Source organism: Alligator mississippiensis, chromosome 2, assembly GCF_030867095.1.
Source record: "Alligator mississippiensis isolate rAllMis1 chromosome 2, rAllMis1, whole genome shotgun sequence".
Taxonomy (NCBI): domain Eukaryota; kingdom Metazoa; phylum Chordata; order Crocodylia; family Alligatoridae; genus Alligator; species Alligator mississippiensis.
This window is the reverse complement of record NC_081825.1, coordinates 153,761,711-153,780,944: the sequence shown is the minus strand read 5'-3', so window position 1 is coordinate 153,780,944 and position 19,234 is coordinate 153,761,711. Positions and strand designations below refer to the sequence as shown.

General features: G+C 43.9%; 1 protein-coding gene across 5 annotated transcripts in view; it reads right to left on the bottom strand.

Moving 5' to 3' along the window:
- Positions 1 to 19,234, bottom strand: part of CCSER1 (coiled-coil serine rich protein 1) — a 1,487,243-nt gene that overhangs the window by 611,384 nt on the left and 856,625 nt on the right. The gene's annotated exons all lie outside the window — the stretch shown is intronic.

Below are 19,234 nucleotides of genomic sequence, written 5' to 3'. Positions count from 1 at the left end.
AGACACAAGGCACCTCTTGGAAAATGCCAGGTGAGTTTTTACTCAAGATTTTTTAGACTATAGAAGACTAATAGAACAATTCTTCTGTTGCAAAGAACTCAGGAAAATAACAACAGGGCAGAATGTCTCTGAGACTATGGACTCCTATTTCAATTTCTGGGTTTATCTAGTGATTCACGTTTGCACACACAACAGTACTATTTTGCAGCACCCTTAAAATGAATTTGCAACAACCTGGTTGAGAATTTCTGATACACAGAGGTTCTATCTTTCCTTTCCTTCATTTCCTTCATAGTACTAGGAAGATGGGGATAAAAAAAACAAGTGAAACCTACTGTTTACTTGTATGGTCCTTATGGGTTATTCATAGGTTTCATAGGCATTAGGGCTGGAAGGGACCTTGGAAGATCAGAGTCCAGCCCCCCGCCCAAAGGGCAGGACATCAGCTGGGGTCATAGGATCCCAGCAAGATAAGCATCCAGTTTCATCTTGAAGGTGTTCAATGAAGGCGCTTGAACAACCTCCGGTGGCAGGCTGTTCCAGACCTTGGGGGCTCGGACAGTAAAGAAATTCTTCCTTATGTCCAGCCTGAAACGATCTTGTAGTAGTTTGTGACCATTCGTCCTCGTCATCCCTTGGGGCGCTCTGGTGAACAAACGTTCCCCTAGATACTGGTGGTCAACCCTGATAAACTTGTAGGTGGCCATCAGATCACCCCTGAGCCTGCGCTTTTCCAGGCTAAAGAGCCCCAGGGCTCTCAGCCTGTCATCGTAGGGTCTGCTTCCCTGACCTCTGATCATGCGCGTGGCTCTTCTCTGGACTCTCTCAAGCTTCTCCACATCCTTTTTGAATTGTGGAGCCCAAAACTGGACGCAGTACTCCAGCTGCGGCCTCACTAAGGCCGAGTACAGGGGGAGAATGACGCCCCGGGATTTGCTTGAGAAGCATCTATGGATGCAGGCCAGCGTTTTGGTCGCTTTACTAGCCGCAGCATCGCATTGCAGGCTCATGTTCATCTTGTGGTCAATGATGACCCCCAAGTCTCTTTCTTCCATAGTGCTAGCCAACATAGCACTGCCGAGCCTATAAGGATGCTGCGGGTTTTTTTTCCCAAGGTGGAGAACCTTGCATTTATCGGTGTTGAACACCATCAGATTCTCTTCCGCCCACTTGCTGAGCCTGTCCAGGTCAGCCTGGATCATCCGCCTGTCTTCTGGTGTGGATGCTTTGCCCCAAAGTTTGGTGTCATCGGCGAACTTGGCCAGTCCGCTTCTGACTCCAGTGTCCACATCGTTAATGAAGATGTTGAACAGTATGGGTCCAAGGACAGAGCCCTGGGGGACCCCACTGGTCACAGGACACCACGATGAGTGACTTCCATCAATTACTACCCTCTGGGTCCGACCCCGGAGCCAATTTTCCAGCCAGTGGATCGTGGAGGACCCAAGGCGACAATTGGCCAGTTTCTCCAAGAGACGATCATGGGACACCAGATCGAAGGCTTTTTTGAAGTCAAGATATATGACATCAATCTCATCTCCCTTGTCCAGGTGATAGGTCACCTGGTCGTGGAAGGAAATGAGATTGGTCAAGCAAGACCTACCCGCAACAAACCCGTGCTGGCTATCCCTTAAGATGTTGGCGTCGGCCAGTCCATTAAGGATGGCCTCCTTAATAAACTTTTCTAAGATCTTCCCCGGGATAGAAGTCAGGCTAATGGGCCTATAGTTAGCCGGATCCACTTTCCTCCCTTTCTTGAAGATAGGCACCACGTTATGGCAGGAGTTACTGGCTAAAATTAGACTTCAAGATGACAGCCTTGTTTGTGATGTCATTTCATTCATTTCTACCAAGAGTTACACACAAGTCCTTAGTTTGGGAACTGTATGTTGCTACCATATACCATGGTACCGTTTTGAAGAATGAGGCTATTTTGAAGAATGAGGCTGAGTCACAAATTTCACTTCAAGGTCCAAACCTCAGCACACTGTGAAGGTGCTACAACCTAGTGTTTAAATTCATACCCATTTCAGCTTATTTGTGTAGGACAAAGAAAAGGGGGATATTTCTGCAGAAAATTTAAAATGTGCTAGACACAGGTAGAATCCATCTACCTTACCACACATATGATTAATTAAGCTTTTAAAAATATGATTGCTTCTGCAAGGTGTTCTGCTTCAGTAACCAGAAGTGTTTAAAAGTCCAGTGGGCAATGTAAAGTGGAAAGTACTAAACCAATGAAAATGTTACGGTCCGTGGCTGATATTAACTATGCACAGTGATCAGGCTAAAATATTACCTCTGCTGATACAAAACAATCAAATAATGTATTGAGAGGCTTGACCCTGAGCTATAAATATTTAGTGACTTCAGAATATTATTAGGAGACAAAGGAATGGAAAGAAATTTCAGATTGCAGCAAGAAACAACTTTTTTTCTTTAATCTTTAAACTTTAATCTACAAAACTTTCATTTTCATTGGGAACCTTATAGTAGCTCTCAATCACTCCCTCCACATCTTAAACTGAACCCAATACATAAAACATACAAAACATAGTAAAGAAGCAGAGGCTTTACCCACTGAATGCCAAAGTTAGGATGGAGCATGTTACTGTTGTGCACACCGTTCCAGGGTTAGTGAGGATTCACAATTTTAATTTAGAATTTAATTAAATCAACTTTTATACAATAATGTAAAATATCTTGTGTTTATAGACTGCATTTTTTTTTGTAAAGAGTTCAAGCAAGTGTTTTTTAAGGGAAGGAGACTATGGGTGTGCGTAATGGGCCATATTCAATTCAGATTTGGATTTGGCTTGAATTGAGGATAACTCAATAACTGATTCAGATCACTGTCTCTGATTCGACTTGGGCAAGTCCAAATCTGAAGATTCATGCTGATTCAGAGAATCAGCAATTCAGCTATAGATACAGCTTTAGATGTTTTTTCTACATACCTCAAGGTACCAGGTGTGGCTTGTGAATGCTGCAATGCTGGGGTGGATGAAGCGTCCCACAGGAGCATGGCGGGGCCCCCTGCATGCTCAGAGGTGAACCCAAAAGTGGACCGGAAGTACTTCCAGTCCACGTCTGGGTCCACCACTGAGTGCACAGGGCCACCCCCGCGCCCCTTCCAGCTCGGCGATCAGTTGCGCGGAGATCCCGGGTACCCCTCAGACCCAGGAGGCACCAGTCACCAAGCTGGGGGTCAAGGGGGCCCCCAGTGTGCTCCCCAGTGTACCTGGAAGCGGACCAGAAGTGCTTCTGGCCCACTTTTGGGTCTGTTGCAGAGCATGTTGGGAAGCCCCCTGCATTCCTGTGGAAAACTCCAACTGCCCCACCATCTCAGCATTCACGAGCCACCTGGTACCTTGAAGTACATAGAAAAACATTTAAAGCTGTGTCTATGTCCGAATCGTCAAATCTTTCCAAATCTCTCTGAATCGATTCAGAGGGTTCCAATTCAATTTGGAGAGAATAAAGAGTCTTCTGATTCAATTCGGATTTGGAGATTCAGCCACTGAATTGGGCCAAATCTCCACTGAACTGAAACAGGGAATGAAGCTCTGCATAGCCCTAAAGTAGACCTGACATTAGAATGCAGAAAACTTGGGTTCTGTTTTTGCTTTTGATGCACCTTTTTATTTTGACCTTTGGCAGGTCACCCATTTCTCTGCACTTCCATTCCCAATCCCTCTTATTGCATTTTGTACCACTATCCTCTTTTTTTTCTTATCTCTTCAACTGTAACCTCTCCCATGTTTTTACAGTGCAGAGACATAACTATGAATCTTGGTGCCCTTGAGCAGACAAGACTGCAGGAAAGGTGCTGAGTGCTGAAGGGTCTTAACTCCATGAACACAGGCCACTGCTGCCACAGTGCAGGCTACTTTTATCATGCCATGTATCCCTGCTTGTCACCGTTCTGGTATCCCTTCTAATATGGCAGCCAGTGCTTGCACCCCACTCACCTATCCCTATTTATGCTAAAATTCTTAATACAATGAAGGCCTGAAGATGTTTGGGGCTTCTATGTGCTACCATAATACCCATACTACAAATTTGCAAGTTATACCCTTAAAAAATCAATTACTTCTGCCAGTTTAGACTGGAGAGACTCATTGATTGATAACTGAAAGGTTTGGACCTTGACTGGGAATAAAGGAGTTTATTTGAAACTGAATCTTAAAGAAAAAAAGAACACAATCCTCCTTCCCAGGTTGATTTAGTCTCTACCTACTTTCTGTGCATTTTTTTGCAATCTATACTGACTCAGCAATTCAAATTGCAACTGATAGAAAAATATCAGCAGTGCAGAACATCCCAGGACTTACCAAGTACCCTGTATAGATCATTTCAGATAATGTGCTACACAGCTGAAAATCACAAGAAATTTGCTAGTCTTGATCCCTAAACCTTTCTGACAAGTTATTAAGTTAATTGCAGCAAGAAGTCTCATTCATTTGAATTTGATGATGGCTTTTTGTGGAAGATTATTATAAATACATGTACAAATGGCATAAAATATGAAAAAGTAGGCTGATGTAGGATAGAGACACATGGTAAAAGCACTGTCTGCTAACACACACCGAAGCCTCATATTTAGCCAGAAAAGGTTAATTAAAAAAAAAAAACAAAACTCTGCAGATTTGGCATGTACAGAATTTCTTCTAGTCTTGCAGCAGGACACCATGACCAAGGTCATTTGGGAATTCGATGTTATAAACTTGATGTACCAATTGGAAACCTTCATGGGAAGTGCAACAGGCAGGCACAACTTTTTATATGCATGCTGATATTGCTCCCATGTAACAGTTTTCAGCTCTGAACAGAGAGAGTGAAGAGACCCACTTGAAAAATGGAATCTGAATTATTTACAATAAACTTTGCCATTCCTTCTCCAATGAATGAAGGTTGGAAAACAAGGCAGTCAAGCTCGAAGACTCTGGTCAAAATAGGGTCAAGTCTGTTGAAAACGTTTGTAAATAAATCTTCTACACATAATTTTGCAGCTTTCTATAGAATTTTAAAAGTACTGTCAAATATTTGGGACTTCCTGTAAACAGGAAACCAAAGGCTCCTGTAACTAAATAGGGGACAGCAGGCGGCAAAGCCATGCTGTAGACAGAGAGAATCGCAAGCCATATATTTGAAATTAAAAGATACAGCTGTGCTGAAAAGAGAGAGTCACCTGACTAGAGGGGGCTATGCACCAAAACACTAAAAAACCCTGCACTTCAACCAAGGAGTAGGGGTCAGGGGCTGGACCAGTGCTCCAGAGGGAACTGAGCTCCCAGGAGGAGAGGAGTGGCCTGGGAGACCCTGACCAGCAGAGAATGGCCTTGAGACAGAGAGCAGAGAGAGCCCAGGGGATAGGGTTGCCTGCACGTTTGTCTGTTTACCCTTAGGGGGGAAGGTTTTTGTTAAAGTGATTGCATGCCATTTTCTTTTTTATTGTTTGCTTACCAAGAGCAGACTGGGCTTTTTTACAGCAATAGCTGTTATAGTTTAAACCAGTGGACTGGGTATGGCTAAAATGGGTAACAAGCTGGCTACAGGGTGCCCAAGAGGCATGTTATTGACCCTTGCCAGGGCAGGGTGTGAGCCACAGTGGTGCCTGAGGGCCACATGGATGTTCTGAGCCCTGCCAGGGCCAGATGCAAGACATAGGCAAATGGCATCGAGACAACTAGAGTATGAGATAGGAAAATGGTATAGATGGCTTAAGACTGGGAAGGCTAGGGCCAAAAGCTTAAGAAAGGTAACTGAGGGTCATGGGGCCCAAAGTCCAAGAAGGGCAAAACAGGGCTAACACCCAAGAGCTGAGGGTGAACACAATGGACCTGGGATAAAGGGAAGCTCAGCTACAGAAAGGAGGCCAAAGCTGGGAAGGCTGAAGTCCCAACAAGGGATTAGAGGCTGGAACATACCAAATATTGCACTGGGTCCAGACATTCTGCTAAAGTGCTATCATCTGCAAAGCGTGGGAAAAGCTGTAAGTATGGAAGGAGCCCATGAATTCATAGATTCATAGATGTTAGGGTCAGAAGGGACCTTAATAGATCATCGAGTCTGACCCCCAGCATAGGCAGGAAAGAGTGCTGGGTTTAGATGACCCCAGCTAGATGCCTATCCAACCTCCTCTTGAAGACCCCCAGGGTAGGGGAGAGCACCACCTCCCTTGGGAGCCCGTTCCAGACCTTGGCTACTCGAACTGTGAAGACGTTCTTCCTAATGTCCAGTCTAAATCTGCTCTCTGCTAGCTTGTGGCCATTATTTCTTGTAACCCCCAAGGGTGCCTTGGTGAGTAAAACCTCACCAATTCCCTTCTGTGCCCTCATGATGAACTTATAGGCAGCCACAAAGTTACCTCTCAACCTTCTCATGCGGAGGCTGAAGAGGTCCAGGTGCCCCAGTCTCTCCTCAGAGGGCTTGGCCTGCAAGCCCTTAACCAAACGAGTGGCCCTTCTCTGGACCCTCTCCAGGTTATCCACATCCCTCTTGAAGTGCAGCGCCCAAAATTGCACGCAGTATTCCAACTGCGGTCTGACCAGCGCCCGATAGAGGGGAAGTATCACCTCCTTGGTTCTGTTCATCATGCATCTGCTGATGCACGATAAAGTGCCATTAGCTTTTCTGATGACTTCGTCACACTGACAACTCATGTTCATCTTGAAGTCCACTAGAACTCCAAGATCCCTTTCCGCTTCCATGCCACCAAGCAGATCATTTCCTAGGCAGTAGGTGTGTTGGACATTTTTCCTCCCTAGGTGCAACACTTTGCATTTCTCCTTGTTGAACTGCATTCTGTTGTTTTCTACCCATATGTCCAACCTATCCAGGTCTGCTTGTAATTGTTCCCTGCCCTCCGGTGTGTCCACTTCTCCCCACAGCTTTGTGTCATCCGCAAACTTGGACAGAGTACGCTTCACTCCCTCATCCAAGTCGCTGATGAAGACATTGAAGAGTATCGGTCCAAGGACCGAGCCCTGAGGGACCCCACTGCCCACACCCTTCCAGGTCGATACCGACCCATCCACTACGACTTTCTGCGTATGACCCTCTAGCCAATTCACCACCCACCGGAATGTGTAGTCATCCAAGTCACAGCCTCTTAACTTGTTCACCAGTATGGGGTGGGATACCGTATCGAAGGCCTTCCTGAAGTCTAAGTAAACAACGTCGACCTCTACTCCTGCGTCCAGGTGTTTTGTAACCTGGTCATAAAAAGAGACTAGATTAATCAGGCATGATCTACCTGCTATGAACCCATGCTGGTTTCCCCTCAGCATAATTTTTCCTGCCGGGCTCTCACATATGTGAGCCTTGATAATTTTTTCAAAGACTCTGCCAAGGATGGAGGTGAGACTGACTGGCCTATAGTTGCCCGGGTCCTCCTTCCTCCCCTTCTTGAAAATGGGGACCACACTGGCCCTTTTCCAGTACTCCGGGACTTGGCCCATGCGCCACGAGTGTTCAAATATTCCCACCAGGGGCTGTGCAATGACATCAGCCAGTGCCTTCAGTACCCTCGGATGGAGCTCATCCGGGCCTGCCGATTTAAACGCATCCAGTTCCTCCAAGTGCCTCTGCACCATCTCAGGGTCTATGCTTGGTAGTCTGGCTCCCTGCTGCTGCCTCTCTACAATCCCAGTGAGAGACTTGTCTTGCCCCTCACTTAGGAACACTGAGGCAAAGAACTCATTGAGGAGTTCAGCCTTGTCCCCCCTGTCTGTCACCAATTGCTTATGCCCATTTAGTAGAGGTCCTATTCCACCCTGGGCCTTCCTTTTACTCCCTATATATCTAAAAAACAATTTTTTGTTATCCTTAACTTGGGATGCCATCCTCAGCTCCATGGTAGCTTTGGCCTGTCTAACTGCCTCCCTATAAGTGCGAGCAGAGGAGGTATACTCCTCTTTAGTAATCTCTCCCCATTTCCACTTTTTATATGCCCCCCTTTTTGCCCGTAGGCTGCTCTGGATTTCTCTGGTCAGTCAAGTAAGCCTCTTGGCCCCTTTCCTCCGCATCAGGATCATCTCCCTCTGTGCCTGAAGGATCATTTCCTTAAGGCACAGCCACCCTTCCTGGGCTCCCATCTCTTCAAAACTCTTACTCTGCAGTGTGTCCTTGACTAAATGCCTGAGTTCATTGAAATCAGCTTTCCTAAAGTCTAGCACTTTCACCCTACTAGTTACCTTACCCACTCGACATCTTATGATGAATTCTATTATTTGGCGATCACTGTCACCCAGGTGACCACCAATCTGTAGGTCTCCTACCATGTCATCCCCCGTTGCCAATACCAGGTCCAGTAAGGCATTCCCCTTAGTGGGACCATGTACCTCCTGCGTCAGATGGAGATCCTGTACACAGGATAGGAACCTGCGTGAACGGTGGGACTTTGCTGTCTGCGTCTCCCAGCAGATGTCTTGGTAGTTTAGGTCCCCCATGGCTACTGCCTCCCTAGTTTTTATGGTCTCTGAGAGCTGCCTCAGCAGCCCCAAATCTCATTCTTCCCCTTGGTGTGGGGGTCTGTAGCAGACCGCTACCACCAAATCCCTTTCTCCTTGACCTCCATGTAACCTAACCCACAATCCTTCTACTTTCTCCTCCTCTGATTCTGTTTTGATAAGGGTCGATGTATATCGCTCATTGACATAGAGCGCAACCCCTCCCCCTATCTTCCTCACTCTATCCTTAGATAGATTAGGCCCTTAAGGCCAGCAGAGCCTGAAAAATAGTCACTGAGGATACAGAGAGAGAGAGAGAGAGAGAGAGAGAGTGTGTGTGTGTGTATTAGGGCTGTGTGAAGCTTTGGTTGCTGATTTGATTTGGCAGAAATTTGGCCCAATTCAGTGGCCAAATCTCTGAATCCGAACTGAACCAGGAAACCCTTTAATCTCTTCAAATCCATTCAGAGAGATTTGATGATTCAGACATAGACACAGCTTTACATGTTTTTTCTACGTAACTCAAGGTAGCAGGCGGTTTGTGAATGCTGAGATGGTGAGGTGGATGGCGCATCCCATGGGAGCGTGGGGGGTCCTGAGCACGCTCAGTGGTGGACCCAGAAGTGGACCAGAAGCAATTCTGGTCCACTTCTGGGTCTGCTACAGAGTGTGCGAGGGAGCGCCCCCCCCCCCAGCTCAGCGACTGGTGCCTCCTGGGTCGGGGGGGGCACCCGGGCTCCCCCCTGCAGCCAATCGTTGAGCCGGAGGGGCGCGGAGGGGTCCACTGCCAAGTATTTCCAGTCGACTTCCAGGTCTGCTGCTGAGCACATGGCAGGGCCTCCCACACTCCTGTGGAACGTTCAATCCACCCGATCATCTCAGCATTCACGAGCCGTGCCTGGTACATCAAGGTATGTAGAAAAAACATTTACAGCTGTGTCTACGGCTGAATCACTGATTCTCTGAATCAGCATCAAATCTTCAGATTTGGATTCGGCTGAATTGAATCGGGACAGTGATCTGAATCAACTAATCAAATCACTGCCCCCCAGAATCGGGCCAAATCCAAATCTGAATCGAATATGGCCCACTTCACATAACCCTAGTGTGTGTGTATGTGCATGTGAGAGAGAGAAAAAGAAAGAGAGAGAGAGAGAGTGAGAGAGAGAGAGACCCTCATAGACTCACCAGGCAAGGTGGGCAGTTTTCCCTCATTACTTTTCTTTATAATCCAGGCGTGACAAGTAAGTGAGCAAGTTGAGACCCAGTGACCTGAGTAGGGTCTGGATAGGATAGAGGGTGCCACTACGGGTCATCATGGTGGCCTTCATGTAGAACAGTGAAAGTCCATACATTCACCATATGACTAGAGGTGAGAAGTTTCTAAAGGGTTTGAACTCTTAACCTTGATGAAGTCATGACCTACTTTTAAGATCTGGGCATACGTAGAGTATAATGGTAACGTAGCGGTTTATCAATGTTGATTTGTTAATTATGATAATGTTTCTTGTATTGGTTTGAAATTGTTTGAATTGACTGGTCCTTTAACTATAGTCCAGGTTTGAATTTGATTGGGTAATGTGAAAAGGGTGATGATTGGACCATTGGGTGAGTAACAGGTGGCATAATTAGAAGGCCATAAAATCATGTCCAGAGCAGCCAGCAGGAACTCTGGGTGCTCAAGCCTGGGCTCGAGCTTGGCCTTGCTCCCACTCTGGCTGTACACTCCTGACTCCAGGATCTCAATGTGTGGGAGTTTATCGAGTGCAGATTCCTTGCTGTGACCTGGACATTGTGATTGAGCTCACTGAGGCTTGCCTGTCTTGCACTCTTTCCTTTGGGCTTTGACTGTGGAAGCTGCTTTTGGGTAAAGTATCACCCTTTCCCAATTTGAGATGCTGAGTACCTAAGCAGGGAAAAGCTAGAAATCCTCAGGGATTGTCAGAGGGTTTCTCCTTCTGACTAGGCCCAAGATGTTCTTGCTGCTATCTGTGGTTTATGGGTTGTCTGTGAAGCTGCACCGCAGTTAACTGTGTAGTGACTGAAGCTCATTGTAATGTGTAGTTGATTGGTTGTGTGATCAGGGACACTGGATTTGGGATCTGCATCAGGTTATTGTCTCGTTGGGTGTATTTTATTGTGTTGCGGCTCAGGTGTTATGGGAATATTGCTTCAGGTAGTTGCTGCATGGGTTTAGTTGTGTAATACAGCTTATACTGCTCAACCTACTTGTGTTGTAGTGCATAGGTACTTCTTCTAACTCTGAGTGGGGTTGGGCAGTAGATCAATGCTCAGGGAAATTAACTTACTTTAATGCCCCCAAACCTGACTACCTGTGGGTCATAGAGGATTAAAGACCCTCTGGATTAATTAGTTAATTGGCATCTCCACGGGCAGTCTTTCACCCGGATCTTGTCTCGTCACAGATCCAAACTATCCATTTTTAGTTGCAGCAGTTTGTCTGAGGGATTTCAATTAGTGTTATGTTTAATGTATCTTTACAATCCCACTCTTCCTGGTTCTCCAAAGACAAGTAGGTAGTATATTTTCCAATCCTCATGTAAATCATAGTCCTCTTACTTAGCAATATACTGTGAATACCAACATACATAGCTGTCTGTTCCTTTTCTTCTAGTACTTTCTATATATATGTGCATGTATGTATATATTTAACATGCACGCACATATATACAGACCTGTGCTACATATCATACTATTTCTGGTGTACTTTTTTTTCTTCCATTACTTAATGCAGGTTTTCTCATCTTTTAATATAAAATTATGTCTTTTTTATCATTAATAGTACCTTTCTGAACTCTCATTTAGCTTAATATAATAATGATATGAAAAATTAGTATGTCCTGTATTAGCACATACTCTCCTTTGATAAAAAAGTTGTAAGTAAATAGTCTGAGCCCACTGAAGTTAATGAAAGTGCTTCCATTGACTTAAATGGGCTTTGAATCAAGCTATTAATACCTTCTCCATGTTTTCAAAAAAGATTTAGTTTCTTTCACTCCTCTTTGATGCTCTCAATGATTTAAATTAGAATTTTAATATTCACATCTGAAAGTAAAAACTGACCAGAGGCAAGGACAATTGTTCTGCACTGTATTACTCACTATCCTACCAATTTTTCATTTATTTTGCATTTCAAACAGCCAATCACCAGAACCCAGAGTGACTCTTATCAGATTGCCTTAGAGTATGCATCCCTTAGTTCATACACTCTCTTCTGTTAGTTAGGTATGCCCTTGTTTTTTGCCAGATGGCTTTCCACAGATGGTTTCTTTATCTACCTTTGAATCTCTTCTCTCTATTTTCATTGAGTGGGAAGTGGCACAAATCTTACATTTTGTGTGCTAGTCTATGAAGCAATGTACTCCTTTTTTCTGAGAATACTGCATTCTTACAAACTGTCTTACAAACACCTCTATTTGGTGCCAGCAAATCACCTCATGCTGTGTCAAAAAGATCCATGTTTTATGTCTTCATAGTTGTACATATTCTTAGATGTCTTTTGTAAGATTAAGCCATCAATATGAATTTCACTGCCTTTTGGCAACCAGCATATCTGAAAGAATACAACTATATTTCAGGATCAGAACAAAATATACATTTGAAAAACTCCATATGGCTATTCTGCATGTTTGAACACCCTACTGAGGGTCATTCAATGGCTCCAAAATGATCTATTTCACTTCTTCAGTGCTGTGGCACTTATTTTTAAGCTTATGATTTTTTTTTTAATATATATTTATTATAGATATTGTATATGGCTTTAATTCACTAATTCATCATCTGTGTAACTTCAAGCTCGTGTTGTAGATATCAGTCAGAGTCTGAATGCACTGAAGTACTCTGCTGAATCAAGGCCTGCATGGATGGCTCTGGAAATAATAGCTAAATCAAATATTTCTAGTGGCAGTGACATTTGTGCAAGAATTACATTTTTTCCATTATTATGGTACAATTCACATTTCAGTCCTTAACAGTTCACTTCCTTCATGGTGAGTGCGTCTACACATGCATGTTGATGCAGTGCAATAAGCTCTGATGCATACTATGCTGGACTTTTTTCATTGCACCTGGGTGACACCTTTACACATGGGCCTGGGACCACAGCACTATGAGCCAGGGTGGGACAGTCCCAGCTGGTATGGGCCTCAAGGGCTCAGCCTGCTAGCCCAGAGCTGCTCTGACCCAGCTTAATGTGCTGCAGAGGGGCTGGCTGGAGCATCAGAGTGCTCCAGCATGGGGCTAGCCAGCAGGTAGCCCCCACACTGGAGTACCCTTGTGCCCCAGGCAGCTGTATCAGCATCTACACATCTAAAAATCTCCACAGCAGGATAGTTACTTGTACTAACCCTGCTGCAGAGTTCTAATTTACTCCAGACTAATAACCCAGCATGTGTAGATGCTAATTAGTCTACTCCAGAGTAAATGTCTCATGTAGATGTGCCCAGTCAATTGCAGCACCTACATTAAGGCTGCCTGGCACCTAGCACTGTAAGACCTTGCTTCCTTTGCCTACCAATTTTCAAATATCAATAGTTCAAGGTAGCATTTTTCAAACTGGACACCTACCAAAAGCAGAATTTTTCTAACATATTTCAGCAGAAATACTGTTGCTCAGAACAGCTGAAAGGCATGTCTATAGAAGATATTCTTATAATTGTTTCACTGAGAACAGTCTGTGCTTTGGACCAGTGATTTCAAATCGGACAGGAGAGTTGTCCTTGTCTCAGGGATGAACTTTTTGCCATCCCATAAAAAATCTGACCAAATTTGGCAGATAAGGACATTAGTAATTTCATCTTTGATGCAGAGTTTGGATGACATGCCACACAAAAAACTATGACTATGAAAAGAAAGAAAAATTCATTCATTCACATAATGAGACAGGGGGCCTGTGGAAAAAATGGTAATCGATTAATAATATGTCTGCATTATCACACACATCTATAAGGGGTCTAAATTAAGGAAATCTTAAATTCCTGCTCTTTTGCAAAATTATTTTTGCAATATTTTCAATTCAATTATATTTTATTGATTTAATCATACAAACTTTAATATTCACTGTAATTGTTTTTGGGGCACTGTTAATATTTAATTTAGTGTCATAGAAGTGATTTTTTAACATTTTTTTAAACATAGGTCAGATTTACTGAAATGTGTTAGTTAAAGAACTGAGTGAAATGATTGATACTTGTACTTCCAAAGACTTCCCTGAGGAACAACCTTTAAAGATCTTTTCCTCATCATTACTTCTTGAACAATGTGGTTACAGAAATGTATTATTTCTTCCCCTCAGGTCTTTGTTGTAATGTGACACTGGAAAATTGGACTTTATGTACTCTGCTAGTAAACTCAGATAGTTTCAGCAATTAGAGGATGTTGATACAATAGTACAGAATACAGTTCTGATGGGTAAAAATAAGATTCTGATTGCTGGTTTTTACTATGTTGTTTTGCTGACCTGTTAAACCAATTCAAATAATTTATTTTTTCTGCCCCTTATCATCCTGTGGGTAATTATGTAATGCTTGCCTATCTGATCCTTAGTCTTAATGGCAGGTTGAGAGGCAAGGATTCACTATTCCTTTTTCCTTCTTGTCTCTCTTAAGTGGCACTACCTAGACATATTTTTGGGCTAGGATACCTAGCTTAATTTCTCAAGATTCTGTACTTTTGAATTCAGATCTCAAGACGTTTATTAAAAGTTTGTCTGCATGGCACAAAGGAGCAATTTCCAAAAAATACCTGTGCTGGCTCTCTCAAATTCAAGGAGCACTGTACCTGGACTAATTAGAAAGAAGGACCCCTCTACATATTAAAGGCATCACTCAATTAACTGGTAAATTGCACAATTAGCTGAGACCATGCAAAGTAGCTGTCACATCTTTAAAAGGTCCAACCAGCTATTAAGTTAGACCTCCGAAATGTGTATTAGCTTTATAGCTGGTTGCTATCCAGCTTTAATTTGCATGTGTAGCAGGGTCGCCCTTGCTGGAAGCCCCGTCAGCTATCCAGAGAGACTGTAGCAGCTGCATCTCCCAGCTGCTGAGGTGCATGGGGCATCCCCCTGGCTGGAAGTCCCTTAGCTGAGGGGAGGTTGCAAGCATGGGAGCTTGCTTCTTGCTACTGCAGAGGGATCTCAGGCTCCCCCTGCACCAGAAATCACGTGTGATGGAATCTAATACATGAGCCCACAATCAGGCTTTCTGCCATGTACATGTGCTAAGGGATGCTAAGAAACAGCATTATAAGCATAGCTATACTACTTGCAACTTAGGAGCTACGAGATACTGATCTAGCTTGTAAATATGTACATGGCTCTGCCTTACATCACCCCGTATATAATAGTTAATATATTACTACAGGTTCACATGGAAACTTTGGAAAAATGGATGCCAAAAGTTAAATTACCAAGTCCACATTTAGGCTCATACATAAGCAACCTGATTTTCAAAACTGGGTTTATGTTCACTTCTATCAGGACTACTGAACACAGACTATATTTGATTATCAAGCCAATTATATGTGTTAGTACTTATGTAAGAATCTAAGAGCCTTTTACTTTTATTATATTTTTCATTCTTAGCTGCCAGAAATTTTATTGCAGTATAAACCAGAGATGGACAGAGTACACATCAGAATGTTAACAGCTTATTGTCCTTTAACTTCCCAAATCTTCTTCCTACCATCTGCCAACATTTTGAATTTGCAGGAAGTTCAGATTAGAACCCAAGCTTTGGGTCACAGAGCCTTTTTTAGAGTGGACCAAAATAGAACACTGACTGAAACACATTTAGGACTGGAGGTTGTGGGATTAGCTGGCTAACATGATCTAAGACAAACTTAATGGATTCCTTATACCCAATTGCCTAGAGCCTCAAGGAAATGATCAGTGATAGCAGGATGAAAACAAACTCTGGATGCACTTATTTCTCCAAAGTAACAGTGCCTCTGGGAATGAAAATGAGCAATCAGTCAAAACACCTGGAAATTGATCTTACACAAAAAAGAAACAATTCAGAGAATTAGGTGAGCTGGCTTTTACCAAGGCAACTAGAATGCACCTAAAATTGTGTCCACAGAATGCAAACACTCCCAAACTTTAATGAAGTTCTAAATTATCTCCCAACCAACTTAGACTTCATATAATGATGATCAGTACTCTTCATAATGCAGAAAATGTGGCAAACCTCTAGTTGAAACCTACTTGAAATTAAGCATTATTTTAAAAATAGACCAAGTATCTATAGCTAGGATTTTAGTTAGTCAGCCTGTTAGTTTTCTTTTGAAAAAAAAATGATGTTCATAAAATATACACCCTCAGGTCAAGTGATTTTCTTGAACATAGACGTTTAGTTTTTTGCAGCCTACTTAACTTCCAGTATAACATCTCAGATAATGAAAGATCCTGTTTTAGCAGATGTTCTAAGACAACAGCAATATTTGGTGTCAGAACTTTCCTATGAATGTCTTGAATATGTGGTTAAATGATTGCATGTATCAAAATGGTCACAGAACCAAACATTACCATTAAACCTCTACCTCCTCCCTCCTAAAAAATAATTACAGTTAAGTAGTTTCCTTTCTATAGTGAAGAGTCAAAGGTAGACTAATGGTACAACATCGTGTAGCTATTTGAGTCTGGATTTCAGAACCTGATGACCAATATCAGTGCTACCAACTTTTCAGGTTAAGTCAAATTAAGTCAAAACCTAAGACATTAAAACAAAAATATATCCATTTAAAAATAAATGTGAATCCCAAATAGTTAATTAACTGATGGTAAATGAAGGATGTAAACAACAGAAAATAATATAAAAAGCGGATCAGCAAGAAATTGCAACAGCTGCTTTGCGGGGGGTGGGGAAGCATTGTAGCAAACACAACAATGTGTTTTTAATTAATGTAAACAGTGAATGGAAAATATTACAGATCTGTAGCTTTTAGCTTACAGATTAAAGTCATTTCAATAACTGCAGAAGACAGTGTTTTTACTTTTATTATTTATTGTGGAATAATTTTTGTTGAAAGTATTCATATTTATAAAAACTGAAATAACTGCTAAGTAGAAGGGCATTCTTCAAGCATAAATGCCACAGTATATCAGTTCAGTTTATGATAATAAAATTTTGAATTTATAAAGTCTGAAGCCAATTAAAAGGAACTTTAAAATTTGCAATACTAACAACTGAATATGAACCAGCTTTGTTCCCAATTATCATCATGCAAATTGAGAACATTTCCATTGAAATAAATTGAAATATGCTGGATTTTAAGAGATGAAACAGTGCAATATCTTCACTTAAATTCCTGCTTTCAGCAATAAAGAGGCAAGTCATTAATCCTGACCCCAACTTTCATAAAAATAGGAATGTTTAATTTATTTTAATAACATTACAATTTTATTCTAAATAAACAACAGTTAAATGAAGACTGACAAGTGATTTCCTTATTGAATACAATAAGGAAGAAGGAAAAAATAGTAAACATCTGCGGTTTGCAAAAAAGTCAATCCTTCCATGCAGTAATAGATAATAAGCTCAGTGACCCTTTTGCGGTCTGCTCCCTTTTGGGGTCTCTGGCACGCCACTTGGTGGAGCTCCAGGCCGCAGTCCAGAGACTGCATGCCATCAGGGACCGCGTGCAGGAGATAGACTCCTACTACCAGGCCGTTCTCCCCCAGAAGCCGGAGGGCAGAACATGGTCTCCCACCAGGACAAGGGGGGACTCTGGGACCTCCCATTCAGTCCAGTTAAGGGCTTGGACCAAGGTGGTCAAGGGCCTAAGGCCCTCCGCACCAAGGACCCTGCCCTGCCAAAGCTTAGCAACAGGTATGAACCTCTTGCAGCCCCAGCAGAGCCTGCTGAGTTGCCAGCTCCTGCAGGCAACACAGGCCCAACTGCAGCTACCGCCCCCACTCTCCCCAAGACAAAACGCAAAGTGTTTGTTGTGGGAGACTCCATCCTGAGGGGGACTGAAGGGGTAATCTGCCGCCCCAACCCCTTAGTCTGCTGCTTCCCAGCGGCCCACATCCGAGACATTGTGGAGAAGATCCCTAAGCTCCTCCAGCCCGCAGACCACTATCCCATGCTCCTTATTCATGTGGGCCCCAATGACACAGCTTGGAGTGCTCCCAGCTGGGTCATGAGGCACTACAGAGATTTGGGAGCAATGCTAAAGGGTCTGGGGGCACAGGTGTTGTTTTCTTTGATCCTCCCAGTCTCAGGGTATGGGCTGAGGAGGGAGAGGAGGATCCAGGTAGTTATCCAAAGACTGCGGCGCTGGTGTTGTCAGGAAGGCTTTGGCTTCCACGACCACAGCCCGCTCTTTGGCGACAGAGGCAGTGAGCTGCTGGGAAGAGATGGCCTCCAGCTCTCTCCTCTGGGAAGGAGGCTCTTCTCAGTCAGACTGGCTGACCTGCTCCATCGGGCTTTAAACTAAGCCTGCTGGGGGACAAGGGGACTATCACCACTGCTGGCCCACTGAGCAACCCTTGCAAAGCCAGCAGGCCAAGGCATTTAAGGGAGCCCACCCCTGCCCCAGCCCTGGTACAATCTGTGGGCAAGGCAAGAGCCCCCAAAGAGACACTTGCCTGCCAGTACACAAATGCCAGGAACTTGGGGAATAAGCAGGAGGAACTCATCCTCCTGCTTAACACAAATAATTACAATGTCATAGGGATAACAGAGACCTGGTGGGATTCCACCCATGACTGGACCACGGGTATAGATGGCTATACTCTGTACAGGAGAGATCGAGTAGATAAAAGGGGCAGGGGTGTAGTTCTCTATGTTAAGAAAGCTACGTGTCATTGCAAGCTAATATTGGTGACCAGGGTGGAAGACTAGAGACTCTCTGGGTTAAAATCCGTGTGGAACATGGCACAGGAGACACAATGGTGGGAGTCTACTACAGACCTCCCACCCAAAGTCAAAAGCTTGAACAGGAGTTCATCTGGGACCTGGCTGAGGCTGCATGCTCCAGGACCATGGTCGTCATGGGTGACTTCAACTACCCAGACATCTCATGGGAGGATCACTCAGCAAAATCCGAGCGGTTGCAAAGGTTCCTATTGTGTGTGGATGACCTCTGCCTGACTAAAGAACTCTACAGGCCAACGAGAGGTAAAATGCTGCTCAACCTGGTACTGGCAACTGGGGATGACCTAATCAGTGACCTAGTGATCGATGGGAAGTTGCATGACAGCGAGCATGAGCTGATCACCTTCACCATCCACCACAAAGCTGGCAAGTCAGTCAGCAACACTGAAGTCCTTGACTTCAGGAAGCCGATTTTGACAAGCTCAGGAAGCTTGTCAGTGAGGCCCTAAGGGACCACAACCCCAGGGGGAGTTCAGGAACAGTGGTTGCTCCTCAAGGGAGTGATCCTCAATGCACAAGCTAATTCTATTCCATCTTGGAGGAAAGGCAGCAAGAGGGCACAGCAGCCCCACTGGCTCTCCAGGGATCTAGCAGATCTCCTGAGGTTAAAAATAAAGGCCTACAAAGGATGGAGGATGGGATTCACCTCCAAGGAGGAATATTCTGCACTGGTCTGGTCCTGCAGGGAGCTCTTTAGCCTGGAAAAGCGCAGGCTCAGGGGTGATCTGATGGCTACCTATAAGTTTATCAGGGGTGACCACCAGTATCTGGGGGAATGTTTGTTCACCAGAGCGTCCCAAGGGATGATGAGGTCGAATGGTTATAAACTACTGCAAGACCATTTCAGGCTGGACATAAGGAAAAATGTATTTACTGTCTGAG